This window comes from Grampus griseus (assembly GCF_964374135.1).
Source record: "Grampus griseus genome assembly, chromosome: 8".
Classification (NCBI taxonomy): Eukaryota; Metazoa; Chordata; class Mammalia; order Artiodactyla; family Delphinidae; genus Grampus; species Grampus griseus.
In genome coordinates, this window is record NC_139002.1 from 77039725 (window position 1) to 77059494 (window position 19770).

The 19770-nt window shown below is 39.1% G+C and overlaps 1 pseudogene across 1 annotated transcript; it reads right to left on the minus strand.

The window, feature by feature from the left end:
• Positions 1-1742: 1742 nt before the first annotated feature.
• Positions 1743-17204, minus strand: LOC309826124 (transmembrane protein 59-like; annotated as a pseudogene). Its single transcript has 4 exons — positions 16906-17204; positions 7227-7316; positions 4207-4280; positions 1743-2251 (listed from the first exon to the last, which is right to left on the minus strand). The product of its transcript is annotated as a transmembrane protein 59-like (transcript).
• Between the last annotated feature and the right edge of the window lie 2566 nt (positions 17205-19770).

A 19770-nucleotide genomic window follows, 5' to 3' on the forward strand; every position in this document is an offset into this window, starting at 1 on the left:
AGGAAATATCAGATATAAGGGCTTTAGAGTCAGACAAACTTGGGTTTGAAGACTACCTTTATCTCTTATCAGTTGCATAGTCCTGGGAAAATCACTTGGAGCCTCAGATAAGTTATTTCTAAGGTAAGATTTTTATAACCATTAGAGATAAAGCATAAAAGCAAGGTGTTTAGCACACAAGAGGCTAATGTTCAAGAAAGTAATGATCAACATTATTATTATCTATTTTATGCAGTCTGATGAATAAAACATTAATGAAAGTGTTTCCTGTACATTTTTACATTATTACAATTGCCATCCTTATCTATTTTAAAAAAACAATCACTACTAACAGCGCTGTGCTCTTTTTTTAACATCAAGATTTATAAAATGAACTTACTTGAGATGAAATAAGGCTGATGACTCAGGTTCAAGACTGTTTTCTTGAGCAGATGTTACCAAGAAAGTAAAACTTCACAAAGAAGTTTCTCTGATGTGAGGGTTATTTCAGCCCAACCCAGTCCATTCACACAGGCAGTTGCAGAGTATGTTATATGGCCACGAGTATTGACTGAAGGCTTTGTGTGCTGTGATAAATTCTGCTTTAGATGTCTATCCTAAAGCCTTCTATTTTAGCAAATATCCCAGCAAGTCAACAGCGTTTTCTGTGGTGCAGTCAGAACAGTTTTCAGCTGAATCCCTTGCTTTTTTAACATTTATCACCACGGCTCCTCGGGGCTACATAACTCATACGAAACAAGGTTTCCATCTGCCTGTGTCTCATTCCTCTCCACATGCAGCGCTCACCCCAACATGTGCTATGCTCCAGGGTCCTGCAGAAAAAAGCACTGGTGTGATACATCTTCATGTGGACGCTTCAGCTCTGCTGCTGCTGCCGTCACTCCTGCCTTATATTGTGGCACAAATATGATGAAAGGAAACAAGGGCAGAGATGTTGGTCTTAGTAGCTAAAGATGATTTCTCGTGGGACTTTAACCAAAGGCATGCTCTTACAAACAGGAGATTCCAGTTTGGGACTGCATACTACAATTTACACGGGTACTAATACTGAAGAGCCCTCTTTGAATAAAACTCAAATTCTGTTTCCAAACTTCTGATTCTTTCCTGGTTATTTTTTGAGAAAAAGGTACAAAGAACAAGGATAGCACACGCACGGCCATGCCTTTCTCTACTCCTGCTCAAGGCAAGGCTGGCAGGCATTTTTGGTTGCACATCTAAACACATCTCTTCCTTTCTTGCTAACAGGATTCCAAACGGGTTTGGGTGATAAGATGCCCAGCCACATGATATTTATTGGTCTGGGAGTTGGAGATGTAGGCAAGTTTGAGAGGGATATGCTGAGAATAATTTCCCTTCCTGATCAAAGGGAGCATGTAAGTAGAAACCCATTTTGCCCATGCCTTTTATTTATTTATTTTTTGGTGAGAATGCTGTTGTGTCTCCAGCTGTGGCACCAATCTCACAACCACATGGAGAGTAGTTGCCAACCCAGCAATGGTGACAGAAAAGTTGGGAGAAGTCTTTGGTAGCACTGCTGAACGGCCACTCCAATGCTGGCCCGTCCTACCTCTAGACTTCTGATTTGGTGAGATGGTAAGTACCTGTTTTTTGTTTTTTTTTTTAAGTTTATTTGCAATTAATAGTGATTTTTAAGCCCTATATCCAATGAAACCATTTTAAAAAGCAATATGTGGAATGGAAATTTAGATGTCTATTACACTTTTCTTTAAAAAAAAAACACCTTAAATTTCTGAATGAGCAAGATTCATTTTTGCAGGTAGAGGCCCTGCTTCTTCGTGATCTTCACCTTTAGATCTAGCAACCACAAGAGAAGAAGCTGGATATCTGTTTAGCTTTTGTTCATTCACACATTCCAAGTCACCACAGATACTCAGCTCCTCAGAGGGAACATACTGCTCCACAGCTGTAGCCACAGTTGCACAACAAATCCAGAACAATACCTTCAAGGAGAGGACAAGAGTCACGGTTAAAATCCACCCGGAATAAGAGAGAGACATCTTAAAAAGTCATCACTTTCTCCGTCTTCAAGATAGTTCCTATGTGCTTGTGAACTTCTCGTTTGAAGATCTGAGGACATTTTGCTTAGTGACGGTTCTTTCGAAATTTTAGGCCTCCTGCTCCAACTGTGGTGCATACTGGACTTCTGGCTTCAACTGGAATATAACTGTTTTTCCATCATCAGCTTGAAAACAAAAAGTCCACGAAGAGGTTATGAAGCTCTGTGCAGAGCCTTTTATTATTTATTTATTTTTTAAAACAACAGAAACTTATTTCTCACAATTCTGGAGGCTGGAAGTCTGAGATTAGGGTGCCAACATTGTCAAATGAGGGCTCTCTTCTAGGTCGCAGACTTCTCACTGTATCTTTACATGGTGGGAGGGGAGTTCTGTGAGGTCTCATAAGAATACTAATCCCATTCATGAGGGCCCCACCCTCAAGACTAAAGCATCTATCAAAGGCCCTACCTCCTAATACCATCACATTGGACATTCTTTTTTTTTTTAACTTTGTATTTTATATTGGAGTGTAGTTCATTAACAATGTTGTGTTAGTTTCATGTGAACAGCAAAGTGATTATTGAAGATCTTGTTTTTTCAGGAACAGGCCTTCTCACAGGTAAACTTGGAGTACCTTTTTGATTTTGGGGGTGGGCTGGGGCATCATTTTGGTGGATTTGTGCCAGGATGTAGTGGGATAGAGCTGGACTAAGGAGAGGTGGGCATCTGAAGCCTCCAGATGAGAAAAAATTCTCTGCATGAGGGCAAGTTAATTTTCAGGAAGCTTAGGGATTCAAAGTCAAGGAAAAACCATAACCTTCAAGTAGGCTGAGAATGAAAGATAAAACACAAAAGATCAGGAGTTTCTTATGGGAGAGCAGAAGCAAGAGTATGGGTCAAGTGAGAGAATTAAGTGTATTTCCATGAAAAGAATAGGGTGTCCAAGGCTGGTAGCTATTGGATCCCTTCCTGCCCCCTAAGGAGTGTGTGATCCTGGCTTAAAAGCACAACATCATAGAGATAAATGAGTCCTTCTTCTAATGTCCCAGCATCTTTTCAATTCCCCTTTCCCTAAGCTCTGAACCACGGAAGGCATCTCATGTTAAGAAGTGGATTTGTAGGCCTCTGAATAAAAAGTTGTGGTTTTCTACAGAATAGTTCCTATTCTAAAATCACCAGCCAAAGCAACATTCTGTTCAGAAAGTGGTAAAAATATGATTAGGGGCTTTTCATATATGTTGCTCTGTATAGTCAAGTTAAGAAGCCTTTTCTGAGAGCCTTTTAAGAGCTTGGCACTGGACCAGTTATCATCTTTCAGGAATAACAGTGTCATATTGTACAAGAACCTTGTAAAATCCATGCAAAAATATAGCAAAGGGCACACTTTCTCTTTCTTTCCAGCTAGCTTTTCCCTTTAAAAGCAACCTCTATCTATCAAAATCAGTAACATCTCTTTCTCTAATATATCATGAAATACCTATCTATGATGTTTCTCTTCCAACATGCAGACATCAATAAAGGGTTGGCCAACCTCTCTCAAGGAGAGTATTACAACATTCACTTGGAAACAATTATATATATATATATTTCATAGTCATTTGTCAAAGCTTCCTAAAACATCTGAATTTATGCAATAGCTACTGTATCAGTCAGGATTATTAAGTGGAAGCAACAGTAATAACTCTCATTTGAGCAGAACATTTGTCGAAAGGTTATTGAGCAGCTCTCAGAATCTCTGAGAATGGTTAGAATCTATGTAGCCAAGAACAATGCCCTAAATGACACTGAAGAACTTGTCTGGTCTAGACATCACTGCACTCTCTTGGTCATGGGCACCACAGTATACTACGCAGACACCATCAACACTGGTCCATGACACTAGCTTTGGATACATGGTGTAGGTTACTACTGATTCAGCCTTACCACTGACGCCACCCTCTGGAGAATAGACTCTACGCAGTTACCATCTTTTGCATTACTAACATATGATTCAAAGAGCAGCTTGGGTGCCTGTGATTGGAGGAGATTGGATTACATCCCTGAGCCTCAACTGCAAGGAAAGCCAGGAAAATGAGAATTTGGAATTTTCTATTTATTTAGTAGGAAATTATATTTGTCTCATTGGCTAGGAATTTCTGAAATGAGTATAGAGGGAAGCATTTGGTCACGTCTGTAGAAATTATTTTACTGTTATTCTCTGGCTGGAGTGTGAGGTTTCTGTTGACATACAGTGGGTAGCGGCCAGAGATGCTGCTAAACATCCTACAGTGCACAGGACAGGTCATGACAACAGAGAATTATCAGTAGTGTCTTTGTTGAGAAATACTGCCCTTAATAGAAAAGGATTGCACATACACGTGGCCAAATGAATGACAAATAATCAGGCAGTAGATGGTTTGCCACCTTGGGAGTTTGGTTCAAAACCTGGGTAAAATTTGCAACTCACCCCTGTACAGAGAGGGAAAGGAGAAGTTGAAAAAAGAGGCAGACCACTCCATATTGGTAGGTGGCACATTTAATAAGCAAGGAAAGTTACATAGAAGACTTGTCTTGGAGGGCCACAAAATGAGTAGATCTCTGCATCTACCCACTAGAATCTTGAAAGTTTATATAGCAGCCTTGACAAGTTCAGTCACGTATTCAGTCCAGATGGTCTCAACTACACAGCTCTCTCAAGGCTGTATCTTTAAAATTGCTCCCACTATGAGAACAGTGGGCAGAACATACATTTCAAGGAAAGGAGAGGAGATAAAGAGCTTCTGATTGCCCAGGTCTAGCTTGTGGGTCAACCAGCGACCACGTCCTCTGGATGAACTCCTCCAACAGCAGTGACCAAAGCTCTTTTCTTTTCTTTTTTATTTGGTTTGTTTTTTACAGTTTCCATGCTTTGCTTCAATTATACTTTTCTATATTTTGTGAGAGAAGACACATATGAAGCAGATGCAACAGATTCACTATCAACAAGGAAACATTTCAGAGAAGTCAATAACTTACCTGAGATAACACAGATAGTACATGACAGAATCATGACTGAAACCCATAAAGGATTTCAAAGCTCATGTCCGTTCCACTCTGCCATGCTATTTTCTATTGTTATCTGGGACCACAGACAACACATTTATGACAAGATTTTTACGCTTTTGTAGAAAGTATAGATATAGCACACAACAAAATGGGAGTAAGTCCTAATTTCATTGATGTGCTATAACCATCTGAGTTGATAGTGTACTCAACCTCCATCCCACTCCTCCAGATTACTTAGGGATCTTACCAACCTGTTTCCAGAAGAACTTAAGACAAATGGAACTGGGAGTGATATATGTCTAATTAAATGAGTAGTTTTTACTCTCTCCTTAAGACAGGGCCCAGAAAGTAGAAGGATGCTAAAGCAGCAGTGACATTCCTGAATGGGGGTGTAGGAATATTATCCTCTCTCCTCTTTCCTCTCTCCACATTATGCTGTATCCGCTCCACACTTGCCTCCAAGGCAATAATATTTTCTGCTGAGCACAGCACTGCGGGTAGAGGATGTTCTCTCCAGCTCCAGAGAAATCCACTGCAGCCTGAGGCAAGCACTTGCATCAGCCCTAGTTGCAAGGTCTGGAGCAGGTGATTCAGATCTAGCCACGCACTTCAGATGTGCCTGTAGAAACAAGCAGAGGATCCCTTTGGAAACCCTTGTCTTATATAATTTGTGTCAATTAGCCTTTGGCTTTGACACTAGCTATGAAGTCCATATAACATAGTGTATTGTTTTGGAGAAACCATCTTCAGGTGGCAGAAGAAATTTTCCAATCCTCCAGCCTCGAGGGAGCATATCTGAGCTCTGGCTCCAGAGACAAGGAGAGAGAACACAATCTTTGGACAAGAGTAAGCACTTGGATTTCTGGTCATATCTGGGGAAGCCTTCAGTAAGTTACAGACACTAGACTTTTTGATAAGATGAGAATGTGTGAATGCAAAGGTTGTGTTTCAGGAAATTTATTTACATACTATATTATACAGCAGGTTATTTCAGTTCTTATATGTTAATGCACCTAATTATCCAAAAAGTCCTATGAGAAAGATACTGTGTCATTCTGATTTCCAGTTTACAGAAGATATGGCTGAGGACTGGAGATATTAAATTATATGGCATTATTACATAGTAAGTAGTAGAGTTGTACCCAGGTCCATATAACTCCAAATCCTGGAGTCTCCAATACAACATTTATGCTGCAAATCAGCCTTTGCTTTTCTTCTTACAGGTGAGAGTATCACCAAGTTTTGTCTTTCCACGTTTTGCCATTTCACCTATGCATTATGGAAATGATCAATAATAACATGGGCTTCGCAGCTTCTCCAACTACAAGGGGGCACCCTTAAAACTCTGGGAAAGGACCTAATATATTAATAGAGGGAGAAAATCCAGACTCCCAATCCTCCATCCTCCATCCTCCTCACTCCCACCAAAACTAGTGTTTTTTCAAAGTAAAGGTCATGACCTTTTAAAGGATCTTTAAACCAATTTAGTGATCCAAAACCAGCCTTAAAAAAGGAACTGGCTAAAACACAAGATATGAGAGCACATCATTCACATCCAGTGAGGGTAATATTACGTGAAAAGCTTTTCCATTTTTGTAATATATAATGAGGGTTATTGTAAATATAAGTTGTATTTCTTACTGTGGGCCACGTGGGCAATAAGCCACCGGATGTGCTTGGAAGCTACAGTGAGACCCACAAATCATTACAACATTACCTGAACTGAGGAGGGTGGGATGGATGGAGTGAAGAAACTTTGTCATGGAGTCCAATACCTCAAAAGTACAGTGGTTGGGAAAAATAAACACACACATGCACACTCCTTCTCATCTAGTTCTTCTTGTCCTTTATCAGCTCTTCCCAGGACTTGGAGGAAGGGCTCTATAACTTGAGGAACCTAATATTTATTTAGCATCTATAGTGTTCCTGTTGCTTCACATGCATTACTCAACTTATCCTTTATAAGCCAATAGGGTGACTAGAATCGTCTGATCTCGGATAACAGCCTTAGTCTCTGTGGTAACTATGGTTTTCATCTACTTGTTAAATTCTCATTATTACCATTCTTCCGGTGATAGGCCTCCCCATCTGGAAACAGGAGTGTACCTCCTTGGTCACAGTGACTGGGTGACTGGATAGGAAGGGAGGGAAGTGGTCCACCTTGGGGCAATTGGAGTCACTCACCTGGATTTTGTGCTGGAGCTGGCAGTGAAAACTCCTCCTTTATCATTGACTTTGAGTACTATGAATGTAATCCCAGAGCTGAGGGCAGTACTGGAAGAATGCAGGGAAAACATAAAAGGAGAACAAAGTTCTTTTGGTAGTGAGTTCTCTGTCCCAATCCTTGAGGTTTCTTTGCTGGCCTTGTTCTAGATTATGTGAGTCATCCAATATCTTTCCAATCAGTCACTAAATGCTTATGCCAGTAAAAAGTTGAGTTTTTATCAATTTCCACCTTGAAAGTCCTAACAGAGAATATGCAGCCACTTGAATTTGAACCAGGTTTGCCTGACTTTAAAGTTTATGACTTTGCATTGGAATAATTCATAGTATCTTACATGTATCTAGGCTCCTGGAAATATTTTTTGGCCACCATCGTTTGTTCCTGGATAGCTATCTTTTCAAGTCTTTTATAGCCAGTCCATATCCTGTTTTAGACAATGAGGTGAATGATGTAATCCTTCCTTTCAAAACACTATGGAGAAAGAGGAATTTGGGGTCTGTAGAGAATGACTTATACTCAGAAAGACAGGCTAGTCGTGGGGCTAAGTGTGTGGACTCTGGTGCTGGTATTCCTGGTTCCAGGTCCTGGCGCTTCAGGTTATTAGGTGCGTAGACTTGATCAAATTACATCACTTCTCTGTGCCTCATTTTGCTCTTCTATAAAGTGTAGGTAATTGTACCTATCAAGAATGTGCTGTGAAAATTAAATAATTAGTGCACAGAGACCATTCAGAATAGTGCCTACATATACTTAAGGAATGTTTGTTATTATTACTTTCTTGAAGTATTAATTTTCATCATTTTTTCTTTTACAAAGTGAAAAACTCTCTTCAGATAGAATCTTACCTAAAGTCCCAAAACAGAAATTAGATAACAGAGATGCTTTGGGAGGTAGGATGGGGTTCCTGGATGTCACTCAGTCTCAGCTCTCCTTTTATAGCATCTCTAATAGACAATATTTGAATTTATTGAACTTTTACTCAGTGCCACATTTTGTGCTGTTTGCCTGAATTTTTTCATGTAATAAGTACAATGACCCTGTGGGGTAGGTATTATTGTCTCCATATAGAGATTTACTTATTTACAGGTGATGAAACTGAGGTTTTTTGAGGGTAACTTGCCAAGGGTCACAGAGTCAGTAACTGTCAAGACTGGAGCCAGATATGCCTGATATCCCTGAACCAAATGTTCTTAACCATCCCATCATGCTGCTTACCCTCAAGGCTCAGGAACTTGACTTTAAAATAAGCCACTTTTTTAGATGACTTGGGTTATCCTTGTATCTTGAAATGATGAATTGGTTGTACTCCTGGATTTTACGCAGGAATTAGTTTTAGAACACTTATTTTTTTATGTGAGTTCGGGAATTAAATTGAATTATATATTTATAGCATTAAATTATATTTAATTATAATTAAATGACAGCATTAAATTATATAAGGTGTGAATCCAAAGAACCTGGATCCATTGGGATGAGTATAAATATTAGGCCATGGAAGCCAGACTAACACAAGCATAATTATAAAAAAGACTTAATTAACAAAGAAGCAATAATATGCTCAGACTAAGTTAGAAGACTATAATTTTATTGAATACTTATATTCTTTGGTTCAATGTTCAGCCTCATAAAAATCACAGGAAGCTCCTGGAAAATTTTATATAAGAAAATTTCTACTTTCCTGAAAGCCAAAACCTTTGTGATATTTGATGTTGGGCAACCCTCTTCTCAGAGTAGATGTTTTCATGGCATTCCCCTTGATAATAATTTATCTCCTTTTTATAATGAATTCTTCAGCAGGAAGGAACTCCCTTAATCCCAGGGGCTGCCATCTTGTAGTCTCTTTCCCATTGACATCTGGAAACTTGTCAGAGGGAAGGGTCTGTTTTTTTCCTTTATGTATCCTTCCACTGCTAATTAGGTGGCAATAAAAAACTTCCAGACTTTGTGCATTTTAAAGATCACAAACCATATGACTGTCTCCCATCTCCCTGACCAAGGCCTGAAAGGATAAAAGAAATTATTACAGGACCACGGACAGAGTCAAATAAGATCCTTATCTCGATTGGAACAAATGCCTTTGACCAAGAGACATAGATTACTTGAAAAGAGACAGCTAGTGAAATCAACACCATGATCTTATGTCCTTGCTCCTTTTGAGAAACTGCTGGGGCTGCCCCTTGGGTGAATCCAAATGGAAGCCAGAGGGTGCTGAAAGCTCTGATTTAGTCCATACAAATCAGCTTATAAAGGCAGAGATCAAGAAGGAGATGGGTGGAGAGTAGACTGGATGAAGAAATGGTGACTGTCTAGTGTGGATGTGACTGCACACACACACATATACACATGCATACAAACTTAATGAAAATTCACTCCCTGCCAGTCATTAGTGCAAAATTGACTCCTTGGCTGCAATAAGGGAATTTTTAAATTATTAGTGGAGCTAGGCTAGGTGAAAAGTTTCTTATATTAAAATTTAGACTCATTGCAATTAGTTATAGCTCTAAATCAGCCAGGTAGAAAAATTGATACGTAAGCTAATTTACTTCTAGAAATTTGCAAATAATTGTATCAGATGAGATTGCAGAACAAAAATCCCAGTAGTCTCCCAGGAGACAATTTTTTTTTTTTTTTGCAGTACGCAGGCCTCTCACTGTTGTGGCCTCTCCCTCTGCGGAGTACAGGCTCGGGACGCGCAAGCTCAGCGGCCATGGCTCACGGGCCCGGCCCGGCCGCTCCGCGACATGTGGGATCCTCCCGGACCAGGGCACGAACCCGTGTCCCCTGCATCGGCAGGCAGACTTCTCAACCACTGCGCCATCAGGGAAGCCCCAGGAGACAATTTTTGTAATGACATTATTAAGGCTGGCAGTCACTGGGAACAAGGGACTAGAGGAAATGATCAGAAATATAATAGCTCTCTAGCCCTTCAGCACAGATTATTTTCACAGCAAACCATACCTTTTGCAGAGGCTGACACTACATTTCTATTCCACGTATTAACTTTACTGATCTACAGTGGGTCTAGCTGTATAGTGAACCACTGAATTCTTATCATGAGGAGCAGTCCAGCTAATATAAATGCACTTCCAAGGGATTCAAGCACGTAATCCCTAAGGCTGAGAAAAATGTGTTCCTTTGTGGATAACATGTATATATAGCTTCAGGTTTGCATTGGAGTAGGTTTTCAAGGTTTTTGCTAAAGGGACCTAAGTTTCAGAAGTTACATAAAGTGAACTTGATTTCATCCCTGAAGGTTTTAACATTTTCAAATTAATAGATGTGCAAATAACAAGGGGATTGTGCAAGAAGTGAAATAACTGACATTGCCCCTGTCTTTTAGGATGTTAGGGTCAGCTTGGTGGCTGTACTGTAGGGTATCAGCTTCCTGAAACCATGCCCCGGGAATCTCTTGGGCGGACACTGCACCTAGGAGAAAAAGAAATTCGCTCTGCCTTCTAGTACAGACTCCCAGCTCTCAGGTAATATGAACATCTCTCCTGACTCCAGTCCCTGAAGGACATAACCCTTTTTGTTAAAACCAACAGCACAATACCTAGTCAGAGACAGGGAAGGAATTGTTTCACCCTAGAGGACCTGATAGGAAAGTTCAAAAGAGAGGAAACAGGCATATGTTAGAATAGCACCCCAGCTTCCCAAGATCAACTTTCTTAGTCCATTCAGGCTGATAATAAAATACCACAGACTGGATAGCTTCGAAACAACACAAATTTATTTCTCACAGTTTTGGAAGCTGGAAGTCTGAGATCAAACATCTATTATGTTAAGTCATTATTTGTTGGGGTTTCAGCTGTTTATAGCTAAATAAATTCTTAACTTTCCATCAGTCTCTTAAGAGAGAAAGATCATTCTTCAAGTGATTAGGAGATTTAAAAAATCACAAAAGGATGATCATACACCCAAAATGGTCACTTCTACTAACTGTAAGAAACATTTCATTGATAAATATCAACGCAATTGACAATTCCTATTAAAGATTGTGCATGTGTGTGTGCACACACATTGAAGGCTGTCTCAACCTCTCCCAGTTGATAAAAGATGACTATAGTAAGATCCTTGCCCAGGTATATTTTGGAAATTTCATTGATATGTGCATTTTTTGAATTAATGAGATGGTAATAAATAGAACTAGAATTTACTGAAACGAGTTAGAAATATCCAAGAAACCAGTTGGATCCTTGATGAGGAAGTAAGTAGAGGCATAATCCCTGGGTTTCTGGGAATGGAGAGAGAAAATCTAAAAATAATCTAATATTAGCCATGGATTTGAGGGTTACTTGTTTGTATACCCGTGTATCATGCCCTTGGCCGTTGTGATACATAACACAGTGAGGGACTTAGTCTGCTTGGGCTACAGAGTCATTTGAGTAATATAATTTTAATTAATTATATGTAAAAGTATATAATTTAATTAATTATGCCATTTCATTGACCTGTGCTAATGGCAAAAGCACCATTTCCCAAATAATAAATTAGTAATATAATGAATTATTGGACTATTTCTTTTTTTAATTTTTATTTTTAAATTATATCTATTTGATTTACAATGTGTGATTAGACTATTTCAATCATTAGTGTATTTCAAATTATTTCTCTAACTTTTATTTACATTTTTGTTTTTTAATTAACAAATAACGAATGGTATATCTACCAAGAATGTCTTAACTCTGTGTAGCTCAGATACTGCTAAGAATAACGGGGAATATGGGGAGAGGAATGATTCTCTTTAAGTACGGTTTGTGCCTTTTGTTTTGCCTTCTGTCTCCAAACGTGAGTATGTTCACAGGTAAGTATGCTTTTTCTACAGAATGAGTATGTGAAACCTACATCCCATGGCTCATGCCATCTTTACTTTGCCATTGTCTACCAAAGCTGTACTGTAAGGCTACTGTTTTGGTTTTGCCCAGTAGAAACTCAGGTATAGTATTCTGGTATTTATTGGTATTCTGGTAACAAATGACTAATGGAAATTGAATGCTTGAATGATAGTATTCTATTCCTTTAAGTGGTTTTAGTTGTTCACATCTTCAGTGTTTTAATGTAAAGCAGGAGAACAACAAAAAAAAAAATGGAAAGAGGGAGAGAAAAATGAATTAATCAGGAGGGGAGAACCAGTTTTATTCCTTCATGAGTAAGTAAACTTGGGAAACATAAGAAACTGAGCTTCAATATCCTCATCTGAGAAATGGAGAATATAGTACTTCAGAGAGAATCATTGTTTACAAGAATTAATATCATGTGCGCAAGATGGAAAACTCACAATGGGTACTCAATAATTATTCATGTTCTTTCTCTTATGAGAGGATCAAAGCTAACACAGGCAGACAGTACTTAATCTCCTTTGGTTTTAGCTTCTTCAGCTACAGGAGGGCATATTCTAGGTGACCTAAAGTGACCCCATGCTCAGATTCGCCAGGCAGTATACGACCAGGCCTGAGACTATGGGGTTACTTCTATTCCAGATCTAAAGTTTCTTTTAACGCTTTACCATTTCTTGGTTTGCATGACTAATACAACTTCTGGGAATATAAATGATTAAAGTGTAAGTCATGGTGATAACCTATGTCAGCAGCTACAGCAGTGATAACTAGAGAAAGAGAGGGAGAGAGGGAAAGAAAATGAGTAACACTGGACAATTAGAAAGGGGATTCGGAAATTTTCACTGAGTTCTCATGTTCTTTCTTCATGAATATACAGATATATTTAATTGCAATCTTCTCTGTATTTTAATCTTTTTATTTCAGAAACCTTGGCTAATCTTTGTATATCACTTTCTATTTCCATAGGTGTAAGAGTCTCTTCACAAAGTTGTGGGAATGGATATTCTTTTTTTTTTTTTTTTTGCCTCTCACTGTTGTGGGCCTCTCACTGTTGTGGCCTCTCCCATTGTGGAGCACAGACTCCGGACGCGCAGGCTCAGCAGCCATGGCTCACGGGCCCAGCCACTCCGCGGCATGTGGGATCTTCCTGGACCGGGGCACGAACCCGTGTCCCTTGCATCGGCAGGCGGACTCTCAACCACTGAGCCACCAGGGAAGCCCACTATGCAATCTTTTAAAAGCTGTTTTTTTGCCAAAGCTCAACTGTGAAAATAAATTATTCAGATTTGCAATGTATGCTGATGTGTTTAAATGATTCAAGACTTCAGCCCAGCCTTGTAAGCCATTAGCAAGTTTATTTTACATTATATAACTATATCTATATGTCTTTAAGCGTTTCAATTTCTAACTCTTCTGAACTTAATAGTCTTGTTGGCAACTAGACTTCTGCAGATTATTACGTCTCTGTCTTCAAAACAGAAAATGTCTATATATTTCAAACTAAACTCCAGCTTTTTCAAAATGCCATCAGCCAAAGATCACATCCACAGCACATTAAAATACAAAGGTCTATAAAGCTGAGATAGATTCATTTGGGACAAAGGATCTATTTCTCACACCAAGGGTTAACTTGAATTTAATTCCTACAATATATGAAAATTTAATCTTTCAAAGATTCATAAAACATTTAAACATATACTTTTTAAAAATAAATTTATTTATTTTTTTATTTTTGGCTGCACTGAGTCTTCGTTGCTGCACATGGGCTTTCTCTAGTTGCAGAGAGCAGGAGCTCTTTGTTGCAGTGCACAGGCTTCTCATTACGGTGGCTTCTCTTGTGGCGGAGCACGGGCTCTAGGCTCATGGGCTTCAGTAGTTGTGGTGCACGGGCTTAGTTGCTCCGCAGCATGTGGGATTCCCAGACCAGGGCTCGAACCCATGGCCCCTGCATTGGCAGGTGGATTCTCAACCACTGCACCACCAGAGAAGTCCTAAACATATACTTTTTAAATTTTAACTTTTTTGGCATCTTGAGACTTAAAATAGCTCCCAAATTTTCAGTTTTGTGTTGCATAATGTTTCAGGTTAGAATCGAATCAACATTTGACATTATCCTATTAAAAAAAAAGAAATCACGGTTCTTATTTGTAATAACATGTCCCCCAAAAGATGTTTTTTTCTTGTTGTTTTGTTTCTGTTTTACCTGAATGGATCAAGCCATTGACTTGACGACTTCAGGAAAGAGACCATAGAAGCTATAACTGATGTTCTGTATGTACAAATCTCTGTTAGGAATAACACACACACACACACACACACACACACACACACAAGATATTTAATAATTTTGTTTTTCTTTAACTGAAAAAAGTTACATGACAGGAATAGAGTTAGCAGATTAGAGTATGACAAATATTTGAAACATCTGGGACATACTTAAACTAAAAAATTATTCATTGTTAACTTTATTTGTTGAATCTGACAACCCTAGTCAAAAAGAAATTTGTGATCTTGAAATTAGTGAATGAACAATCTCTTCCAGTAAACTCAGATATTTGAAATTTAAGTACACAAATTAAACCAGCCTTTCTATGTTTTAATTATAATTTCTTACAATTCTTCCTGCCTTCCCCCTACTGCTCAGTGAAGAGTTTAAAAAAAAAAAAAGTGTATTCAAGAAGAGCATTTATTTTGTAAGAGTATTTAATAGTTAAGAAAAGGCAAATAATTTGAGACCACATGGCATTTACAATGTAAAAATTAAACATCTGGGGCTTCCCTGGTGGCGCAGTGGTTGAGAGTCCGCCTGCCGATGCAGGGGACACGGGTTCGTGCCCCGGTCCGGGAAGATCCCACATGCCGCGGAGCGGCTGGGCCCATGAGCCATGGCCGCTGAGCCTGCGCGTCCGGAGCCTGTGCTCCGCAACGGGAGAGGCCACAACAGTGAGAGGCCCGCGTACAGGAAAAAAAAAAAAAAAAAATTAAACATCTGTTGCAGTCCAGTGAATAGCAAATTATAGAATGTGTCTCTAAAACTATGAAAAATACTGTCTTTTCTCTCAACTTTATTTTAAATATATGCATTTTCAGAAGTAATATCATGCCATCATCTTTAATTTCATTCTGTAATTTTGTAAATATAAAGTATATTTACACTTCCTTTAGAATGTGTCTCTTCATAGCTACTTCCTTTATTTTCCCTCATTGCTCTAATCATGAATCCTTTTCCTTTACAGTAATTCCCCTATGAACAAATGAGTTCCATTCTGAGAGCAAGTTCATAAGTCCAATTTGTTCGTAAGTCCAACAAAGTTAGCCTAGGTACCCAACTAACACAATCGGCTATAGAGTACTGTACTGTTATAGGTTTATAATACTTTTCACACAAATAATACATAAAAAACAAACAAAAAATAAAGAAAACATTTTTAATCTTATAGTACAGTACCTTGAAAAGTACAGTAGTACAGTACAACAGCTGGCATACAGGGGCTGGCATCGAGTGAACAGGCAAGAAGAGAGTTACTGACTGGAGGAGGGAGAGGGGGTGGGAGATGGTAGAGCTGAGGGATCCTCAGCAATAGGAGACGGAGGGCGAGCTGCAATTTCACTCACGCCTGACGCTGATGGCACAGGGTCTGGTTCCTTGCTGGATTCAATTCTCTCTACCCCCTTGGACAAATGATTCAGTGATGTCTGGGTAGCAGCTCTTTTTTTCTCATCATAGATGACAGGGTAGCACTGGATTGTGTTCTGAACAGCTGCTGCAACCTTCATGTACTGTTCTGTGTTTGCATCCTGTGCCTCAAAAACTAGCAGTGCCTCCTCAAATAAAGAAAATCCTCTTGCCATTTCCTGCATCGTGAATCTCTCTGGTTCTTCAGTTACTTCTTCCTCTTGTCCCTCTTCATCCTTTCTCTGGGCCTCCAATTCCATCAGGTCTTCATTAGTAAGCTCCTCGTGTTGCACAGCAAGGAGTTCAATGCAGTCATCCTCTTGCAGATCTACCTCCAGCTTCTCGCCGAGGATCACTAAGTTGCTGAAGATCTCTTTGGACTCCTCATCCACCTTCTCAAATCCACAAAAATCGTGAACAAACTGTGGCTAAAGTTTCTTCCAAACCCCATTCATGGTGACGGCCATAACCTCACACTAAGCAAAGTCAATGTTTTTATGGTCTTGTAGATGTTATAGTCCTTCCAAAATTGTTGCAGGGTTGTTCCTGATTCATCACTCGCTTTTACTGCCTAAGGAAAAGTGTGATGTAAATAATATTTCTTGAAAGTCGCTATAACTCCCTGGTCCATAGGTTAGATGAGCAACGTAGTATTTGGTGACAGATGCACTACTTTGACACTGGGATGAAAGTCGTCCATGAATCGGGGGTGGCCCAGAGCATTGTAGAGCAGCAAAAGAATGTTGAATGGGACATCCTTCTCTCCAAGCAATATTTCTCTACCTCTAGGATAAAGTGGTGGAGAAACCAGTCCTGGAAAATGGCCTGTGTAACCCAGGCTTTGGGGTTACTCTTCCACACAACAGGAAGAGAGCCCTTGGCTATGTTTTTAAGGGCTCTTGGGTTCTCTGAATGATAAACTAAGAGAGGCTTCAGCTTCATCGCCGGAAGCTTTGCCACCAGACAACAGAGTTAGCCTATCCTTTGCTGCTTTATAGCTTGGCATCAACTTTTCCTCCTTACTGATGTAACTTCGGTCTGGCATCCTCTTCCAGTACGGTTCTGTCTCATCCACATTAAAAACCTGCTCAGGTAAATACCTGCTGCCTCCCTACTTACTTTTACATTGTGAAGTTTGGCTGTAGCCTTGAACCAATGAAACCAGCTATGGCTGGCATTAAAAATGTGCCCTCTGATTCTTCACCGTGTTTCTTCTTCAAGTCTTCATAAAGCCTTTTGGCTTTCTCTTGAATCAGCATTAAGCTGAGCGGGACTCGACACCAATGTGGATCCTGCATCCACACATTGAGGCATTTCTCCATCTCCTCTGTCACTTTTCCATGCTTCTTCCCTATTATTATTGACATCATCAGCACAACAGACTTCACATGTTCCATGATTTTGTCCTTGTCCTTTAGAATCATGCCGATGGTTGATTCATGTTATAAGAACGTCTACCATCTTTTCGCCTCACTCCACTCTCTCAATTATTTTCACTTTTGTTCCATCGTAATCACACGTGCTTCTTAGCAGTACCAGCTGCATCACCGCTGCTTTTACGCTTGCTTCCAGACATCCTGGGCTTGAAATAAACATACTGTACTACTGTACTCTATACAGTACTGTACAGTAAAGTACACAAAAGCACAAGGACTCGTAGAGGATGCATGTATGTGACAATGTACACCAGACACATGAACTAACTTATGTTGATTGGACACGTGAATGTACATTTGCATCTTTGAAAGTTCACAACTTGAAGGTTCGTATGTAGGGGACTTAGTGTATTTGGATTAGCCTTCCTTCCTACCTTTATGCTTGAAGCCTCTTCTTTCTCAAGTATATTCTTTTAAATTACTGTAGTTAATCTTCCTGAAGACATATTTATCATTCTCCTTCTCCAACTCATAATCTTCAGTGGTTTCCTATGTCCTTCTTAGCTTCTCTTCAAATTATACCATCTTCCAAACAGTTTTGGCTTTTCAGTACTCGAGCAATATTATTTCCAGTTGCTCCACAAGACACGTTATTCTCTTCCTTCCTGCAGTGCTGGTTTTAATCTCCATTCAGTTCCATATCTAGTGTAGGTGTCATGGTTCAGGAACCCCTTGCTGAAGGACTGTTTGAGATCTTGCAGCATCTGCTGAAGAACATGAATAAACAAACAACATTAGGAATTAGCAGGAAGGTATGAGAATAGAATCTACTTGTGATCTTTTTAGTCTACTTACTTCAGGTAAATTGACTTGTCTTTTTGTCTTCACTCAGGATTTTGTTCATTTCTTCCAAGACTACTCTTCCCACCTTTCTAGACTCTACTGATAATATCCTAGAACAAAGTTTGAATTTTAATTTTTCCTTTCCTAGCACTCCTCCCTTTTCAGTAAATTTTAACAAGTCTTGCAATTTGTAACAATCAACTCCAAGTTTAATAATGTTAAATACTTCCCTCTCCTCTGTCTCCACCTACTTTATCCCTTGATAGTTTCCTTTGTCCTTAGTTCCAGCTCTTTCCACTTTTCTTGCTGTCATCCTAAACAGAACGGCACTTTTTTGTTTGTTTGTATGGAATCACTCTACAAAACTTAAAGAAAAACATTACAATTATATGACACTCTCAGTACATAGAGTTGTGCTGTGGTCCCTGATGCAGTGTTTTGAGATGTCTGAGATGGTAACTAGAAGGTAACTAGGTAACTGACCTTCCAGTGAAAAACACTTTTATTTATTCTTTAAGAAATATTTATTAATGATCTTCTTTTTTTCCATTTAAATCTTCTTTATTTTCTCTTTGCAATCTTTTTTAGTGAGCAGGTCATTCATATCTAACATTAAATATATTCATAAATATTTTGATGTTATTGTAAATGAGGATGTTTTAACATTTCACCTTCTAATTGCCCATTGCTAGTATAGAGATATAATTGAAATAAAATGCAAAATGATTGGAAAGAAAAAATTTAGTCATTATTGCAGATGACATGATCATGTATAGAAAACCCAAGAGGATGTTCAAAAGGCCACAAATTACTGGAACTAGTAAGTGAATTTTATAAGGATACAGGATATAAGGTCAATATAAAATTAATTATTAATGATCTTCTGTTGTCAGGCTTTTTGGATTTATCAGTGAAGAAAACAGACAACCATATATGCACTTCGGTAATTAAAGGTACTGTAGCTCACCTACCAGCTGTGGCTCTCCCTGGAGTACTCTCATCTCCAAGTAGCAACATTTACTTGCTCAGGGAATGCAATCAGAGCCCTGTTGATACAAATAGACTTGTGTATCTGAAGGTCACAAGCATGGGTGATACCAATTTACCCTGTCTTACTCCCTACACATCAATGCTCAATGTGTATTTTAAGATAGAGTCCAGTGAGATGCAGTAGTAACTTATCTTTTTTGTATCAAAGTGGAAACTACGTACTCAGAGAGGTTAATTAGCCCAAGTTCATTTTGCCACTTCTGTCATGTTGGACATTTAGACCCAGCTCTGCTAACTCAAAATTGCATACAATTTTTCCTCAGTTGTTTACCCTTTGCAAACAACTATGTTTTCAACTGTTCATTTTTTGATTTAGCTATTTAGTTTTATCTTTCTAAATATGTTATAAAGCTGGCAAGGACAGGGATTGTGTCACATATTTTTACATGATTCATAGATACTTTTTGACAGATGAGAATATAGCAGCTCCTCATGAGTACATATGATTATCCTGATCTCGGAGAGACAGCAGTGAGTGGTGGCATGAAGCGAGATCTTGATTCCCTGCCCAGGAATTGAACCTGGGTAGCCTGGATGAAAACCAGGAATCCTAGCCGCCATACCCCCTTGCTCTTGCCCCAGTGAAAAATGCATTTCTCACAGACGCAAAAGCTGTAAAAACAAGTACAAAATTTATTATTAGGGACATAGCACAACAATAAGTGGGAGAGTTCACAGAGGACAGTTTGTTCAGTTAAGATAGAAGCAAGGCAGAGATGCA